The 18,795-nt window shown below is 38.2% G+C and overlaps 1 long non-coding RNA gene and 1 pseudogene across 5 annotated transcripts; one reads left to right on the forward strand and one right to left on the reverse strand.

Moving 5' to 3' along the window:
- Positions 1-7,625: 7,625 nt before the first annotated feature.
- On the reverse strand, positions 7,626-10,043 carry LOC104699908 (uncharacterized). 5 transcript variants are annotated; one of them, XR_015563642.1, is made up of 3 exons: positions 8,805-10,041; positions 8,626-8,697; positions 7,626-8,438 (listed from the first exon to the last, which is right to left on the reverse strand). It is a non-coding gene; the product is annotated as an uncharacterized LOC104699908 (long non-coding RNA). The 5 variants fall into 5 exon arrangements; XR_015563641.1 differs by having other exon boundaries at positions 7,763-8,438; positions 8,601-8,693; XR_753466.3 differs by having other exon boundaries at positions 7,763-8,438; positions 8,601-8,697.
- Positions 10,044-12,841: 2,798 nt separating this feature from the next.
- Positions 12,842-18,786, forward strand: LOC147950239 (uncharacterized; annotated as a pseudogene).
- Positions 18,787-18,795: the final 9 nt, after the last annotated feature.

Genomic DNA, 18,795 nt, shown 5'->3' on the forward strand with positions numbered 1-18,795 from the left:
AGAGAACTCTTTAATCTGCTTGTTGTGTGATGTTAGACTTGTTAGATCGTTGCTTTGGACGTTAGGAAGCTTTCTTGTGGCTTGGGATCGAGTTTTGTGGTTGCAAGAACGAAGATCCGGCGAGAAGCTTCGGGGAAAACAAGATGCTCGGCATTGCATCGGTCAATGCATATCTTGCATCGGTCGATGCAAGTGCGAGGACGACGCGTAAAACTCTAGGGTTTCGTGTTATGTCGAGCATGCGTCGGTCGATGCAGACTGGGTGTCGGTCGATACAAGTTACACTTGCATCGGTCGATGCAGCTTCTGTGTCGGTCGATACAAGTTACACTTGCATCGGTCGATGCAGCTTCTGTGTCAGTCGATGCATCCCCATGTGGTGTCGGTCGATGCATGTTGGTGTCGGTCGATGCAGAGTCCTGGTTTGTCGTTTGTAGTTTGTTTATTGTTGTTTGATGGTTAGAGATGACTCTATTGCTTGTGTGTATAGCCCAATAGATGGGAGGATTGCCTTACTGAGTGTTTATAAAATACTCATGCATTGCAATGCGTGTTTGTGGTGCAGGTAAAGGCAAAGTGTGATTGTGGAATCAAGGCAATGAAGAGGAAGATGTTCTAGGGACTCGATTGGATGTTGTCTCGCATTGCAAGGTTGCTAGAGTTGAGTCATTAGAAACATTGCTAGGTTGCTGGTTTCATGTTTTCTGATGTTTGGTTATTGGATATGGATTATGTTATAATATTGGTTATTATTAGTATTGTTATTCCGCTGTTGATTGTGATTGTGGTTAGGTGCCTAGTGGGTATGGGACCACTAGTTGTAGTTTATTTATTCTTATATTATTATTTCTTATCTATTATTTTAAAAAAAAACGGGTCGGATCGTTTCAGTTTGGTATCAGAGCCCTTACGGTTCTAGCTTTGGGTTCACTAGGTTTCTGTTGTGATGTTTGTGATTGCATGTCTTGATTGATTATGTGAGTTAGTCAATTGTGTGTGGCATGGAGTCCTAGAACATCCTCTTCGAGCCTATAGTGTGATTCCACGGTGAGTTTATGTTTCTGTGTTATAATAGTAATTGTTTGGTTAGTCTTCTGTTCATGGTACTGCAGATGGCTAGAGATGGTACTGTTGCTGGTCGTGGTCATGGACGGGGACGTGGTCGTGGACACGGATGTGGTCGTGGTAGGGGCAGAGTCTCGAAGGTTAGTGAGACCGAGGACCAGAGTGTGACAGTTGAGGGTGTCGGCGAGTCGCAGGATGTTTCGAGGGATTCAGTGAGTGTGGCCGGAGGGGGCGGTGTTGATGCTCCAGTGGCCAGTGATGCTAGGGTTCCAGGTGTGGGAGTCCCAGTGGGTAGAGTCCCTGGAGTTGACTTTGCGGCTATGCTAGCACAGGTGTTAGAGCGGTTACCACCTTTGGTACCTGCTCAGGCTTAGGTGGTGCCACCAGTGGTGGCGGAGGAGCGGCAGCCAGTGGCTGCGGATGTGGGAGAACATGAGATCAGTGGCTTCTAGGATAGTGCAGCGGGAGATGACTTGGGCTGACTTCGTCATGGAGTTCAACCGCAAGTATTTTCCTAGAGAGGCATTGGACCGGTTGGAGGTGCAGTTCCTTCAGTTATCTCAGGGAACGCGGTCAGTGCGGGAGCTGGACTTTGAGTTTAGTCGACTTCTTTGTTATGGGGGTCGGCTATGGAGCCTGAGGAGGATCAGATCAGGAGGTTCTTGAGGGCTCTACGTGATAATTTGAGAGTTCACTGTAGAGGGCGGAGTTATGCTGCGCGTGCAGAGCTGGTTGAGACTGCAGCAGAAATTGAGGGGGATATCCGGGCACATTCAGTGGCGGTTAGTCCAGCAGTTCAGCCTAGTAGGGCTCAGCAGCAGGGTGGTTCTAGCAGGGGCGGTAGGCCTGCACAGGGAACCAAGAGGAGGTGGGAGGCTACGCAGAGGCCGAGTGGTGCGAGTTGCTTCAGTTGTGGGAGCAACGATCACAAGGTTGCTAGTTGTCCCAAGAAAAGTGTTCCGACGGCAGCGGCTCGTGTATGCTATCATTGCAGGGAGCCAGGGCATATCAGGCCCATGTGTCCCAAGTTGCAACCGGTAGCAGTGGCAGCGTTGCAGCAGGTGCAGCCTGGGGGTCAACAGGTGGCACGGATTGAGCAGGCGCCACGGGTTTAGACGACTGTAGAGACTGGTGGAACCAGTGCCGGGGCGATCACAGGTATAATTTCTGGTACTTAAACTTTGTGAATTTTAGTAGGTTCAGATTTTATGTTTTTCCTATGATAAAGTATTAGGTTCTCAACACATGAGGTTTGTGTAGGGACCTTGTTGGTGGGCGGGTTTAAGTCCCATGTTATGTTTGATTCTGGAGCTTCTCATAGCTTCATTACTCCGGAGTGTGCAGAGAGCGCGGGAATCAGAGGGGATCCCGGGGAGCGTACAAGAGTTGTCAGAGTTGCGGGAGGCAAGTTCTTGAGAGTTATTGGACGAGCTAGAGGGGTTGATATTCAGATCACACGAGAGTCGTGGCCAGCGGATTTGCTTATCCAGTGGAGTTGTACGATGTTATTCTCGGGATGGATTGGTTGCATCGGCATATGGTGCATTTGGATTGCCATCAGGGTAGAGTGGAGTTTGAGAGTCCAGTAGGGAAGTTTGTTTTTCAGGGTATTAGACCGACTTCGGGGAGTCTCGTGATCTCAGCCATTCAGGCTGGGAAGATGATCGAGAAGGACCGTGAGGCTTATTTGGTTACTATATCTATGCCAGAGTCAGTGGGGAAGTCTACGGTTAGCGGTATTCCGGTAGTGGAGGAGTTTGAGGATGTGTTCCAGTCTTTGCAAGGATTACCACCCTCTCGGTCGGATCCTTTTACCATTGACGTGGAACCGGGGACGACGCCGTTATCCAAGGCTTCTTACAGAATGGCTCCAGCAGAGATGGCAGAGCTGAAGAAGCAGCTAGAGGATTTGTTGAGTAAGGGATTCATCCGTCCTAGTGTATCACCGTGGGGAGCGCCGGTGTTGTTTGTCAAGAAGAAGGATGGGCATTATGAGTTTGTGGTGATGCCTTTCGGGTTGACTAACGCGCCAGCAGCGTTTATGAGATTGATGGACAGTGTGTTTCAGGAGTTTCTGGACGTGTCTGTCATCATTTTCATCGACGATATCCTGGTTTATTCTAAGAGTCCTGAGGAGCATACAATTCATTTGAGGGCAGTTCTGGAGAAGCTGCGGGAGCAGAAGTAGTTTGCCAAGTTGAGCAAGTGCAGTTTTTGGCAGCGTGAGATGGGTTTTCAGGGTCACATTGTTTCGGCAGAGGAGGTCTCTGTAGATCCGGACAAGATTCAGGTTATCAGGGATTGGCCTAGACCGCATAATGCCACAGAGATCGGGAGTTTTCTTGGTTTGGCAGGTTATTACAGGAGGTTTGTGCAGGGTTTTGCAAGTAGAGCACGCCCTATGACTAAGTTGACAGGGAAGGATGTTCCGTTTGTTTGGTCACAGGAGTGTGAGGAGGGCTTTGAAATCCTTAAGGAGATGTTGACTACTACGCCAGTGTTGGCTTTGCCTGAGCAGGGAGAACCCTATGTGGTTTATACTGATGCATCTAGAGTGGGTTTGGGGTGTGTGTTGATGCAGCATGGGAAGGTGATTGCCTATGCTTCGCGGCAGTTGCGGAAGCCTGAGGGCAACTATCCTAATCATGATTTGGAGATGGCTGCTGTAGTTTTTGCCCTGAAGATTTGAAGATCTTATCTTTATGGTGCAAAGGTACATGTGTTTACAGATCATAAGAGCCAGAAGTATATATTCACTCAGCCTGAGCTGAATTGAGACAGAGGCGGTGGATGGAACTTGTGGCGGATTATGATTTGGAGATAGCCTATCACCCTGGTAAGGCTAACACAGTTGCAGACGCTCTGAGTCGGAAGAGGGTAGCTTCGGCAAATTATCTAATTGGGAATATGTAAGATTAATATGTTAACCCAAAAAAAAGATTAACATATGCGTCTTCTTTTCTTAATACTATATTTAAAAATTATTGTAATATTTTTAAATTGTTTTATTTAATTAATATTTTCATTTTTGAATTATTCGAGATTCATATATTATCATGCTTATAACTGAAAGATAGTTACAATTCATTTGAGAGTTCATTTGAGAGTTCACAGCGTCACATGGAAGTCGGAACTGATCCAGATTAAAAGACTAATATGTTTACTGCAAAATATCAAATGAATCAGATATATTAATCAAAAGAAAAAATTGAAACATGTAACGCATAAAGATCAATACTTTATATCGAAATCTCCTCAAATCTTCACATTTTTCGGTGGTTCAAGTCCATTCTACACAAATCTCATTACAGCAATAAATTTAATGTATTGTTGCTTTTGTTCTTAATAAAGATCAATATTTTATATCAGAATCTCATTAATTCTTTGCAATATTTTATATTTCCGCACTAATTTCCTTATGGCTATACAAAACTTATACATCAATTTGACTTAATGAGATTGAAATCGAATAAGCATACTGCAATGGCTTGAAGAGCTGTCTAAGGTTCAATCGAATAAGCATACTGCAATGAATTGAAGAGAAGAAGAAGATTTGAAGCATACTAAAATTCCTTTAACTGTTACATTCCAATTTGGAGCTTCGAATGACTTACACATCTCTCCAATTCTTTCATTTCTTCTTCGTCTTCTTCATCTAAGTGAGGTTGATTCCCGCAGGTAAAGGGGACAGAGACGTCGATGTCGACGGTGGAGTGCGTGTCTCTGCTGCGGTTATGTTGGAAAGAAAAAAAATGTCGCCGTTCTGTAAAGGAGGAGATAAGCACTTGACAAAAAAACCTCCCATTACGCTAATATTAGGTCATTTATGACAAAAAAACCTCCCATTACGTCATCTCCCATTACCAGTTTTTGTAAACATTCTCATTTGTATGGTTTATGTTCGTGGCCCATGTATGATTTGTTAAAATTATTACACAATTATTACAATACAATATGATTTAGCTGTCAAAAAATATATATATATATATGATTTAAATCACGTATACTAATTCCATTAAAGAAATCCAAAATTGTTAATATATTATTATCTTTTAAAAATAAAAAATAAGAAATAAAGTACCAAACACTATAAAAAACCTCTAAAAAAAAAAAAAAAAACAATTCATGAGAGAAAAAGTCAAAAGAGCATGTAAAACAATATATAGGAAATATACACAAAATTACGTATACAAATCTCCACAACATCCCAAACTTGATTTAAAAAAAAAAGAAAAAGACTCCTATTATACCCAAGTGACGTGGCTATCACAATTTATCTTCTAATCTATACTAATAAAAAGTAGAAGCTATAAGCTCCTAAATCCATTCACATAGGATTTTAAACAACCAATAGAAATTTGACATATTCTATATTAAAAATTATTTTAAACAACCTATCATGATTTGACATGTTATTCATTAATATTTTTTAAATTTACAGAATTTTTTAGAAAAAGGAAAATTTTAAATTTATGAAAATCAAAGAACTAAGTACAATATCCCACATCGGCTAAAAATTTTTTAGACAATGGTTCAAAACCAGTATAAATAAGATTAATATGTTTCCAACAACGAATGAGCAGGAAAGCTTGATTTATCATGCGTCCAAGTTTAAAAGTTTTTTTTGGTTTGATCTAGTTTTTTATTTGATCAAATTAAAACTCTAAAAAGTTTCAAAAAATATTATAATATTTAAATTTTTAAAAGTTCTTAGCTTTTAAAAAGTTGTTAAATATTATAAGTTTTAAATTTTAAAATTTTAAAATATTATAAATATTGATGTAAAACATAAATTATCTTATTTTTCTACATTTGTGCTTTTTATTTCTTATGAGCTGTAAAACATATTTTTGTGTATGATTTTACAGATGAGTTGATATTCTTTTATTAATTTTTTATTTTTGGGTCTAAGGAAGAATGATTGACATCGCAAGACCTTAATTTGATGTATGAGTCAAATTTTGAGGTTTAAAGAAGAAAGATGGACGACAACCACACATGTTTTATTAGCTATACATAGGCATTACCAGAGTTACGGTTGTCACGGTTAAGATTTATTAACAATCGGTTATGGTTAGAAATTTTTGTAACTTTAACCTTAACCGTTTAACAAACGGTTAAACGGTTTTGTTTAAATACGGTTATGGTTCAAGCGGTTACTGTTATATACGGTTACGATTATTTGATAATATGATACGGTTGATATTATTTGATGATATAATATAATTAATCATATGATTCATATTAAATAAATAATTATTAGTATATTTTATTATGTTTTTAAAATACTATAAACCAAGTAAGAATTTTGGTTTGAGAAGTTTCTAAACGCGTGGATCTAAAACCAAATAAGTATATAGATAAAATTGTCAATAATTGGGTGCATGTGTTTACTATGCTCGTAATCATGAATTTCATTAATTTTATGAGAAAAGAAATGATTTTGTTCTTGGCTTTGATGGGTTAACAAGTTGTGTAGTAGTCTAAAAAAAAGGTTTTCAATGGAAGAATGTGAAGAAGTTGACGAGGAAGAAAAAGAAAGAGAGTATAACGAAGAACCAAACGGTAAAAGTTTTTTTAAAAGACCAATCGGCATCAGAGATTTCAGTATTTAACATTTTTGAAATTATGAAAAAAAATTATATTAATATACTTATAAGTGTATGTACAATATCCCACATCGCGTAAAAAATTAAGACAATGGTTCAGAACCATTATAAATAAGAGTAATATATGCTTTAAACTACGAATGAGCAAGAATCTTGATTTATCAAGCTTCCAAATCTAAAAGTTTTATTTGGTTAATCCGGTTCTTTGTTTTAGCAAATTAAAACTTTTAGAAGTTTTAATATAATATTCTAATTTTTCTAAGCAAAAAACTTTTAAAATTTTAAAAATTTGAAACTATTATAAATATATTGAAACTTTAAAACTTTCAAATAAGTCTAAGTATTTTTCAAACATGATAAACATTTGAATTATATATAAATTTTAAAATATTATAAGTATTCAAACTCCATTAAAAAATTTAAAGTCTACGATTTTTGGGTTTAAAAAAAGAAGAAGGATTGATGACAAACATCATCATCATTCATTGATGTTGTTTGGGATAATTTTTGGGTTTAAAGAAGAAAGGAGGGACGACAACACATATGTTTTATTAGTTATACATGTGTTCATGTTAATGTTACTTTCTCTGCAAGTAATTTGCAATTTTGTAGTTTTAAAAACTTGTTTTGAAAATAATAGAGTGTAGCTGGTGTCTATGCTGGTCTTTAAGAAATGCACAAATCTTACGAGAAAATAATGTAATGATTTTTCTGGCTTTGTGTGTGTCTATCTATATATATATCATGACGAGGTTTTTGGTTTCTTCAACTTGTTCAAGAAAATTTATTCTTAACTTTCAGATTCTTACAAGGTACATGGAGGCAGCAAACGAACATCCAAACGTACTGAAAATAATTTACAATTTGGTAGGAGTAAATGGTAAAAGAGAATTGAGTTTCGAGTTCGAAAGGTCAAATGAACGACGTTGTTTCGAGTAACTAATTCATAAGTTTATGGAACTATACGTTTGGTTAAGGTTTTAAATTTCTTGCTTTGTTTTTAACCACATAATAGTGAATGTCATACATAGATGAAGATGAAGAGGATGCGAAAAAGTAAAGAAGATGATGAGGAAGAAGAAGCGGACGATGAAAATAACAATGCCAATGACCATGAAAATTTGACAATGAAGATGATCATAAGGTATCTGAAAATATGAAAAACGATCAATGTGAAAAGAAATACGAAGACATATGTGTTAGTGGATAATTAAATATGTGACAACCCGTCCTGCGGACCCCACTAGCCTCACTGCTAGCCGCCCCAACGGACCCCAAGCTGGCCTTGCAGGGCATCGATCCTAACCCCTCACTGGGCAAATGGAACTATTCATCCAAATACACAGTAGGTTATTGGTGCGCCAGGCGTTCCTCAAACCCTGGTCCCCACCCTTTAACATCCTTCCCACAGGACAAGCTGGGGGCTAGCAGGGTCCACGGACTGTTCGTTGGGGCAGCTAGCAGAGGGCTAGTGGGGTCCGCGGGACGGGTTGTCATAAAATATGAGAAAACAAAAATGATTCATGACCAGAATCATGTCCTAAACTTATCATTCCTATGTGTTAGTGGACAGAATCATGTCCTAAACTTATCATTCCCACATCCTCTCATGGCCAACTGCAAATGCCATGGAGTTATACTCTTCACTTTCAGATATCTGCTAGCGTTTCCAGCTAACTCAAGAACCTCTGCAGTCACAAACTCAAGGATTGAATCAGCAAACGGCAGCGGTGGCACCAACTCTACCGTGTGCACTTGAGTTGCCTGTGAATACCACCCAATGGAAACTGAAATAAGCTGAACTTGACCAACAGAAATTTTCAAAACTTTAGCCTCTAGTATAAGAACAATATCACTAGAAATTTGACCAATAATTAAACAAGTAAACATCAAGAACATCAGACCGCATTGAGAGAAGTTAGATACCTTTCTTGCAGCCATCAATACTCACCATCTCAAGTTTATTAGAAACTCAGCCTCACGATAATACAGGATGACTTACAGTCCCAAAAGTAGCAACTTCCTACACCCAAAAACATTTGTAAGAACAAAGTTAAACAACACAGATGGGGAAACAACAACAAAAATATATATACATGGAAAGAGTAGAGAGTCGTAGAAAACACTTACATGGGGGAGCAATATCGTTGTTGTGTTTAGGTTACATCATTCATAAAACTCATAGGTCAAATGAAATTTAAAGTGGTGTGTTTAGAAGAGGAAATGGACATTACAAATAAGAGACTATAAAGTTAATAACTTTGTGATTGATTCCAGCTTTTAGGACAGTGGAGCTGCTCATCAACGCACATGGAATGTTATGTCTTCTCTTGACGCATGTGAGAGAGGCTTAGACTCTTCTAGTGGTTGCGGAGAGAGAAACGAATATCTCTTCAACTTTAGCAGCTAAAAACAAACAAGCACAGCTAAACTACAAAGCTTTAGCAGACCTGCAAATTTTTCTTACTTGCCAATCTAAGAAAAGTTTAACAAGGAGCAAAAATTAATGTTTAATTTGCCTCTTCTCGTTAAAATCAGATACACTATTTGCAACAAGGACCAATTATGAATGTTCTGTTCCAACATCCAATGAATTCAGATTATCAGTTATTAGAAACACATGATTTGATAAAAATTTCAATATGAGATTGGAGATCGAGATATCTCAACAATAGAAAAAATATAAAAAACAATTTCTTCTACAAAGATGACCGGATATATCAAATAGCATTCACTAGCCACAAGCACATTCCATACAGAAACGAGTAAATAAGAATCTCACAGGTTATATCTACTCAGGTTCTAGGTTGGTAAGAGACATAAAAAGGACAAATATAGACAAGAGACACATAAGACAACTCACTGAAGAGTAGGCTCGTTTTGCTATTGTTGAGAACTGAGATAGGCTCAATGCTCAATGGTAGAAGAATCAAGTAGATCTCCGAATGAAGGATAACAGAGAGAAGAATGACTGAACATTAGCTTCGTTGGAAGATAAGGATGCTCGAACGAGAGATTCGAGAGAGGCTTCACGGTCATCGAATCGGAATCGAAAGAGAAGATGTCGATGCGGTTGTTTTAATCATCGAGGAAGCTTCCGACGGTGATTCAGTGGCCGGAGGAAGTGTTGGCGGCCCGGAGAGATGAGAAGACCATGGCGTAGAATGGATAAGGCGAATCGTAGGTTACGGCGGCGAAAATGGTGAAAGAGAGGAGAGAGATCTGCGAAGTGTTGTTTTTCGGGTCTAAGCTTTTTTTTTGTTTGTCCGTCTCCAAAGTCCAAACAGTATAACAAAGGGAAATGTTACATTTTTTTTCCTAAGTGTTGGTTCTAGTTTCCAAAGTCATTTTTGCTATGAACTTGCTACATTTAGCGTTGTTTATTACGATGTTACAATATTTTGTGTCACAAAATATGTAGCAATTTTGCTACAAATTATATATGTTACTATTTGTCATTATATAGCTACATTTAATAACTAATTAGCTACAATATCTATTAATTTAAATTTTATCACTATTTTGTAACAGTTTGTAGATATTATTTGTTACTAATTTGTTTGTAGCAAAAAAATGTAACTATATGATACAAATTTACTAGTTCTTTAACCTGGGCAGAGCGTACCTACGGTGGATCCTGTGCTCTGAAGAAATGTGGCTCTCCATTCCTTCTGGATTCAGGTGAGCTCTTTGTAAGAAAACCCAACTAAGGTCATTGAAGACAGCAAACCTCTATGGAAAATCTTCGTTGTGGGTCAATTTTATCGCAAAGCTCCATCATTTGGTAAGATTCGAGCTATTGTGAACCTCATTTGGAGCAAATGGCATAACGACATCACCATCACGAAGCTCGTCACACCAAATACTTTTCGCTACAAGATCCCAAATGTCTCCACGGAATTGTCGACTGCAAGATGCGACTTAAAATACAGTCGCTAAATTTAGCGACTACATTGCGATTGTTTTGCTACTCATTGGCTACTAAAATAAAACAGTCGCCGAGTAGTTGCTAATTCGAGACTGATGCATAATGTCGCAGTGTAGTCGTCAATTTGCGACGACTTTGGAGACCAATTTAACAGTCGCCAAATGTTTTGACTAAAGAGCTACTCTTTGGTGACTATTTTTTTTTTTTAATTTGGGCCTTAAACAAAATTTGGGCCGTAACAAAACAACGAAAACACAAAACCCTCATTCATCTTCTTCCCCGAGCAAACCCTAATCCCTCATTTCTCTTATCATTCGACAAACCTTAGCCCCTAATATCTCATTTCTCTCCTAAACTGACAAACCCTAATCTCCTCATATCTCTTCTCAATCGACAAACCCTCATTTCTCTTCTTAATCGAGAAACCATAGCACATAATCTTCTCATTTCTCTTCATTTATTCCTGAAAACCCTAGATCTCAATTTCTCTCAATCGACAAACCCTTGCATCTCTCGATTTCGATTGCTGGAGTAAAGAAAAGAGGAGGAGGAAGAAGAAACCCCTCAAGTCGAAACTCAAAAACGGCAAATCGAAGACCCGCTAGTCTTCCTAGCCAGTATGACTTCACGCCGGCGAACCCTCACTTACCGGACACTGATTCTCAAGGAATTCCTGTCCCAATCCTCCAGCCTCCAGTGAGACCTACACCTTCTTACAGGGACTATCCACTTCCGACAAATCTGTTCAGGAACTCCAAGCAGACATCCTTTTCTGGACCATCGCCTTACAACGTAACTCCAAGCAGACATCCTTTTCCTCAACCTCTCGCTTCTGCGACGAATCCATCAGAATTCTCAAGTCAACTTTGAGAGTCTCCTCATCTTTCAGTCATGTACCATCCTCGAAGGTCTCCTCAAGTCTCAAGTCAACCTCGACAATCTACTCAACCAGTCCCAAATCATCCTCGACCCTTTACTCAACCTCGAACAGCCTCTGCATCACATCATAGCTCTCAAGCGCAAAACTCACATGAGGAGGTCGAACCTCAAAAACGGCAAATCAAAGACCCGCTAGTCTTCTTAGCCAGTATGACTTCACGCCGGCGAACCCTCACTTACCGGACACTGATTCTCAAGGAATTCCTGTCCCAATCCTCCAGCCTCCAGTGAGACCTACACCTTCTTACAGGGACTATCCACTTCCGACAAATCTGTTCAGGAACTCCATGCAGATATCCTTTTCTGGACCATCGCCTTACAACGTAACTCCAAGCAGACATCCTTTTCCTCAACCTCTCGCTTCTGTGACGAATCCACCAGAATTCTCAAGTCAACTTTGAGAGTCTCCTCATCCTTCAGTCATGTACCATCCTCGAAGGTCTCCTCAAGTCTCAAGTCAACCTCGACAATCTACTCAACCAGTCCCAAATCATCCTCGACCCTATACTCAACCTCGAACAGCCTCTGCATCGCATCATGGCTCTCAAGCGTAAAACTCACATGAGGAAGAAGAAGACGGAGCTGATTCTGAGGATGACAGTTTAAGGAAATCAAATCTCCCAGCTGATGTACTTGCTGCTTTACATGACATGCTTGTCCAGCCAGCCAGTCCTCTCTCCTTGTTTATAGCCTTGGACCACCTGGTGATTTACTTCTTAGTTGATTATAATTAGGATCTTTAGGTTTGTTTGTGTTTGGAACATCTTGTGTTTGTGTTTGATTAGATTGATTAGTATTTGGATTGGAAGTTTTGACTTGTGTTTGTGTTTCGAACCGTTTGTGTTTGATTATATATTTTTTAGGATTTTCACTTCCGATATGTTTGTGTTTGAAGGTTTGGTAAGGACAAGTCAAAACTTACCCGAAAGATTACAAAGGTTTTTACAAACAAGTTTGATGGGCCATATTACAGTTGGGTTGTGTTTCTAATCAAAGAAGAGAAAAATACTTCTTGGAATTCACAGTAAACTTCTACTCCTTTCAATTTGACTACTGTATTTATAGTTTTTTTTTGGTTTTTCGATCACTAACACTTGTCTCTCTTCTTCTTTTGTAGAAAACACACATCTGGGATCCCTCACTTACCAGTGTGGTTGAAGAAAAGTTCTACACCATTTGTCAAAGTCGTATGTAAGACATGGTTTCCAAGGCAGCAGGTCAGCGAGATCAAGCAAAACCGATTTGGATTGAGAGTACTCTTTGGAAAGAAATGTGTGACTAGTAGGACACCGAAGAAGCCATGGCAAAGAGTGCAACCACTTCAGCAGCTCGAATGTCTGACCGTAATGGTCTTGGTCCTCACAAACATGTATCAGGGCCGAAGTCTTACTTACAAATCGAACAAGATATGGTGAGTTACTTCTTTACCTTTTCATTGTTTAATAAGTTACTTCCTCACCTTTTCATTGTCTACCATTTCAGGAAGTAGAATTGGGAAGACCGCTAACTATTCCTGAAGTTTTCTTCAGGACCCATACCAAAAAGGATGGTACCTTTGTCGATAAGAAAGCACAAGCGGTTCATGAGGTACTTCACGTCGATCAGAGCTATCTCACGAGGAGGATGATGAGCTCTTTCTTCAGGTAATTTGCTTCTTTCTAATAAGTTATTAAGTTTTTCATTGTTAAGTAATTATGTTAACTCTTTATCTATGTTTTGTTATGCAGTCTACTTTCATAAGCGATAGAGGAACATACTTTGGAGTTGGAAGCCTAGGGAGTTACATCAACGGGAAGCGGAAGTTCTTTGGAAACTCTTCTTCTTTCACAAGCCTGCAACAACAGCTTGAAGAAGCTAACCACAAAATAGAGTAACAAGCAGCTCTACAAGCCGAGCGTGAAGCTGAGGCTTCACGGGTTGCAGCTGAGGCTTTACGGGTTGCATCTGAGCAACAAGCAAAGATCAAACGCTTGGTGAGCTTCCTCAAGACTAACCCAATGTCGCCTTCCTCGAGTCTCAAACCAATGACCCCATCCCTGCTGATGTTCAAAGTTAGGTTCCTTCACTATCCCTCCTTCCCTCATGACCTTAAAAACTTTTGTAATGGTTGTACTTATGTATGTTAAAACTGTTTGTAGAACTTATGAATGGTTGTTTGGATGTTTTCTAGAACTTATGTATGTTGAAACTTGTGTCTTTGTTTAATTTCATGTTTGTTATGTTTTAGTTATAGTTTTTAAAATCAGTTTTGGTATTACAAAATCAAGTAATTCAATTTTACCGGATTTAAAAAACAAACCTGATAAATCGATAATTAAACAGTCGTAAAACTGTCATCAAAACATACACAAATCATTGACCAAAATAGTCCCAAATGAGTAACGAAATCAGTCACTAAAGCGTTGCAATTTTGTCGCCACTTTTAGCGACTGTTTGGCGAGGGAACAACGACCAAAACTATCGTTCGCCAAATAGTAGCTCCGTACCGACTATTTAGCGACTGATTATTTTAGGGACGCTCTGTTTAGCGACTACGGACGTCAGTCGCCAATGAGTCGCTACTAGGTAGTTTGCGACTGTATAGTGACTGTTTTTGTAGTCAGCAATTCTATGTTTTCTAGTAGTGCTAAACAGAGAGTTCTGAAGGAAGGAATTTGGTCCATTGATGGCTCGACTATGTTTGTAGCAGAGTGGACTCCGGGTGTTCTACCGTCGAAGCCATCGTTTAAGACAGCCCATGTCTGGTGTTCAACCGTAGAAGCCATCATATAAGACAGCCCCTGTCTGGATTAAACTTCGCACACTACAAGAAAACACGGTTTTTCCGACTACGATCGGCGACTAAAAGCGTAGTCGTTAAATTTAGCGACAATTTACCCACTAACACTACAAGAAATACTTGCATTGATAGCATTACGTTTTAGCACAATTTACTGCAATGCTATCGTAGATGAGTTAGTAATTTTGTTATTAAGCGGCAAAGTCACTTAGTCCGCCAAACACTTAGCCAATATTTCACAAACTTTACACTTTACTATTTTTCCCAAAAGGAAAGTCACTTTCACGACAAACCCTAAGTCTCAACTCTCTCGAAGCTTTCGTGAGACCCACCAAATCAAACCCACAAATCGCTCTCTCAGACCCTCAATTTGCTTCACCAGGCAAGAATTGAACTCGCCGGAAACACCCGTGAAAGTAACGGCGACAACCAAGCTTTTAGTCGCCGACCCTAATTTCGTATATCTCGGATTTGATCTTGAACCGAAGGCATGTCTTGCTTCCTCTTACTGTTTCTTTCTTTCTTTTACTATGGGTTCTTTTCCTTTGATTGTAAACAACGATTCTATGTGATTTCATAGTTTTCCTCTTTTATTTGCATCCATATGTTTTGATTGAAGCTCAAATATGTTTATTTGTTTCGATTCCGTCAAGAAATTGGATAAATTCATAGTTGTTTTGGAAATGCAAGACATTTGCTCAATCTGTGTACTTTTGATTTGTTCATTATAAGGGCTTTGCGATTTTGTTTAAGCGTAGTATGTGAAAGGATTTGCGATTTTGTGTAAGCGTAGTATGTGAAAATTAATTTCAAATAAAAGAACAAAATTTTAGGTTATGTATCCGAATTAAGAACATTAGTTTAAGATCTGAGTTTTAGTTAGTCTATCCGAGTAAAGCTTCTCCACCATTTTTACATATAGGTTGTGTATCTAATTTAAGAACATGTTTTGATGATTATTTGTTTACCGTGATTGTTTCAAATCTGTTTATTTGTTTGATTTCCTCATAAATCTTATACTCTTTCAATACTTATGTTTTGCAAGTGTTGATGAGTGCAATAAAGGAGTTTTCAGTCTCTACATCACAGATTTAATTCATAGGCTTCTGTAGCATTTAATTGCTAGGTTATAATTTACATTCATGATTTCATTCTTAGACCTGTTTGATACAATGGAATGCCGAACCAACCTAACTTATTCATCATAGAGTAATTCAAATATTCTTTTTTTGCAAGTCTTGCTGATTTCAATATTGGATAGCTGAAGCAACTCTACTATTTTGCTGAAATCATACGACAGGTTGGTACAATGTCTTACCTTGTTATGTTGTGTGTTTGATTTCTAATTCATTTATAACATTACTGTGAATGTGTTTGTCTTGTTATTGTGGTTTATTTATGATAGTTTGTGTCTGAATGGTCTATTGTATAAAGTGTTGCTGAAAATAACTATTGGTGTAGTGTTGTTTTGGTTTCTGTTTTATTCGGTGTGATTGTTTTAAAAAATGTCTGATATGTGTTTGACATAGTGTACTGATCTGGTATATCTTTTTGATTGTTGTCTATATTGATATATGCGATTTAGTTTTATACTGGAGTTATTTTGTTATAAGATTTTTTCATTAACTCTGTTATGATATGATATTAAGGATACTAAAGATATTAAGGATACTAAAGGTTTGAATTAAGCTTAGAACATATAATGCTGGATAAAGATTGGGTGCATCTTTCGAGGTATTAAATGTAATTATATATATAGATGTTAAAGTTTTCAAAAGGTGTTTGTGGATTTTTTTTTTTCTCTTCATTCTTAAATGAAGAGCTGATCCTGCTTATGTAAGAGGGGCTTCAAATTTTGTAAGAGATGTGGCTGCATCTTTGGGAGACGTTGAATTTGATTATATGTCCTTGCGTTGACTGTCGTAATATAGATCGTCACTGAAAAATTGTTGTAGTTGATCATCTTGTTATAAGGGGAATGGATGAGGCATATAAGCTACAATCTGTATATGGTATCATCATGAAGAATTGAATTCAGCGGTTGAAGGTGACAGTGACAGCAGATTCAGCAAGTGGAATGATGAGATTTTTATGTTATATGAAGCAGCTGATGAGTTTATGGCTGTCGAGTTTGGTAATATGGCTGACTTAGGTGACAGTGGAGAGGGTGAAGAGAAGAAAGAAGATGATTTTCTTGCAAAACTTGCAGATGCTGAAACACCCTTGTATCCAAGTTGTGTCAACCATAGTAAGCTCTCGGCTATAGTAACACTATTCAGAATCATGTCACAGAATGGTTGGTCTGATAAGAGCTTCAATGACCTGCTAGAAACATTGTCGAAGATGTTACCAAAGGATAATGTGCTACACACATCACTGTACGAGGTGAAGAAATTTCTGAAATCATTTGACATGGGTTACCAGAAGATTCATGCATGCGTCAATGATTGTTGTCTATTGAGAAAAAAGTACAAGACGCTTGATAAGTGTCCTAAATGCAAGACTTCCAGGTGGAAGACTAACATGCAAACTGGTGAAGTAAACAAAGATGTTCCACAGAAAGTATTAAGATACTTTCCGATTATACCAAGGCTGAAGAGAATGTTCAGATCAGAGAGAATGGCCAAGGATTTAAGGTGGCATTTCACTAACAAGAGCAGTGATGGAAAACTTCGACACCCTGTAGATTCAGTTACTTGGAATCGTATGAACGACAAGTATCCTTCTTTTGCAGCTGAAGAAAGAAACATGCGGCTTGGACTTTCCACAGATGGATTTAATCCATTCAATATAAAGAACACCAAGTATAGTTGCTGGCCTGTTTTGCTAGTAAACTACAATTTGCCACCGGATTTGTGTATGAAGAAGGAGAACATCATGCTTACGCAACTGATTCCTGGACCACAACAACCTGGTAATAGCATTGATGTATAGAGGATCTAATTCATCTCTGGAACAATGGAGAGTTGATATATGATGCCTTCAGCAAATCTACTTTTACTCTTAAGGCAATGTTGCTTTGGACGATTAGTGATTTCCCGGCCTATGGGAATCTTGCAGGATGCAAAGTAAAGGGTCAAATGGGCTGTCCTTTATGTGGGAAAAATACAAACAGCATGTGGTTAAAGTTCAGCCGAAAACATGTCTACATGAGTCATAGAAAGGGTTTGCCACCAACACATAGTTTCAGAGGAAAGAAGTCATTACAATCCAAGTTTGATGGTAAAGCTGAACATGGGAGAAAGGGAAGGATATTAAGTGACCAGGAAATTTCTCAAAATCTAAAAAATTTCAAGAATGACTTTGAAAATCTGAAAAAATATGTCCGTAAGAGGAAAAGTACAGATTGTACTGGAATTATGTATGACAGTGAGGATTTATCCACTGATTCATCTGAGGATGAAGATGAGGAAATAGAAGTAGACGAGGATGAGTTATTTAGATGGAAGAAAAGATCTAGTTTTTTCAATCTACCTTATTGGAAGGTATGCTAATAATTTACTATCGTGATTATTTCTGTTTCATATTTTATCAATTAAACCTTTTTTAATTTTCGTTTTGTTCTTGTATGTGTTGGTTAGGATCTTCCGGTAAGGCATAACTTAGACGTAATGCATGTGGAGAGAAATGTGGCTGCAAGTATTGTATCTACTTTGCTACATTGTGGGAAATCAAAGGATGGTCTTCAGGCACGTAAGGATCTGGAATATATGGGTATTAGAAAGGATTTGCATCCTAAAACACAAGGAAAAAGAAGATACCTTCCAGCAGGCCAGGTGATAGGTTATTTACATTGATATTTAATTAAGTTATAATGTCTGGATTTCAGTTTATAAATTTAATCTACTTTTGTCCTTTATTTGATTGCAGGCCAGGTTTGAATTTAGATTAGGAGTACCAAAAGACTGCAGCGCTTCATCAGATGAATTGTATAAGGAGGTCATTGAAATCAATATTGGTTAAGGCTATTAGGGAAGCTGAGAATCACCAAGAAAGGATGAAGCTGCGGCCTAAGAATGTGGAACCAGCTGATTGGTGTAAATTTGTCAAGCTCAAAACAAGTGCTGCATTTAAGGTATTAAATTTCAGTTAAGTTTTTGCTGAGATAGTATATCAATATTAACAATCATTTAATTTGTTAGGTGGTGAGCGATAGCTACAAGGCAAGAAGACAGAAACAAATTCCTCATACTACAAGTCGCAAAGGAATTGCTAGACTAACTGAAGAGTTGGTAAGTATACTAAAACTATGTTGCTACTTCTCATAAGTTTTAATATTCTTTCAACCGATAAAGACAGTTTTTTGGTATAGAAACAAAATAGTTCAGACCCATATGAAGTGACAAGGTTAGATGTGTGGGTGACGTCACGTACCAAAAAAGATGGGACACCAGTGAATACACTGCTGAAAAGATTTTGAGTTGTTTTTAAATCTGTAAATTAACTTATTTTTAAATCAGTTGTAGTTTTTATTT

The sequence above is a fragment of the Camelina sativa genome, chromosome 1, assembly GCF_030686135.1.
Source record: "Camelina sativa cultivar CO46 ecotype springtype chromosome 1, ASM3068613v1".
Classification (NCBI taxonomy): domain Eukaryota; kingdom Viridiplantae; phylum Streptophyta; class Magnoliopsida; order Brassicales; family Brassicaceae; genus Camelina; species Camelina sativa.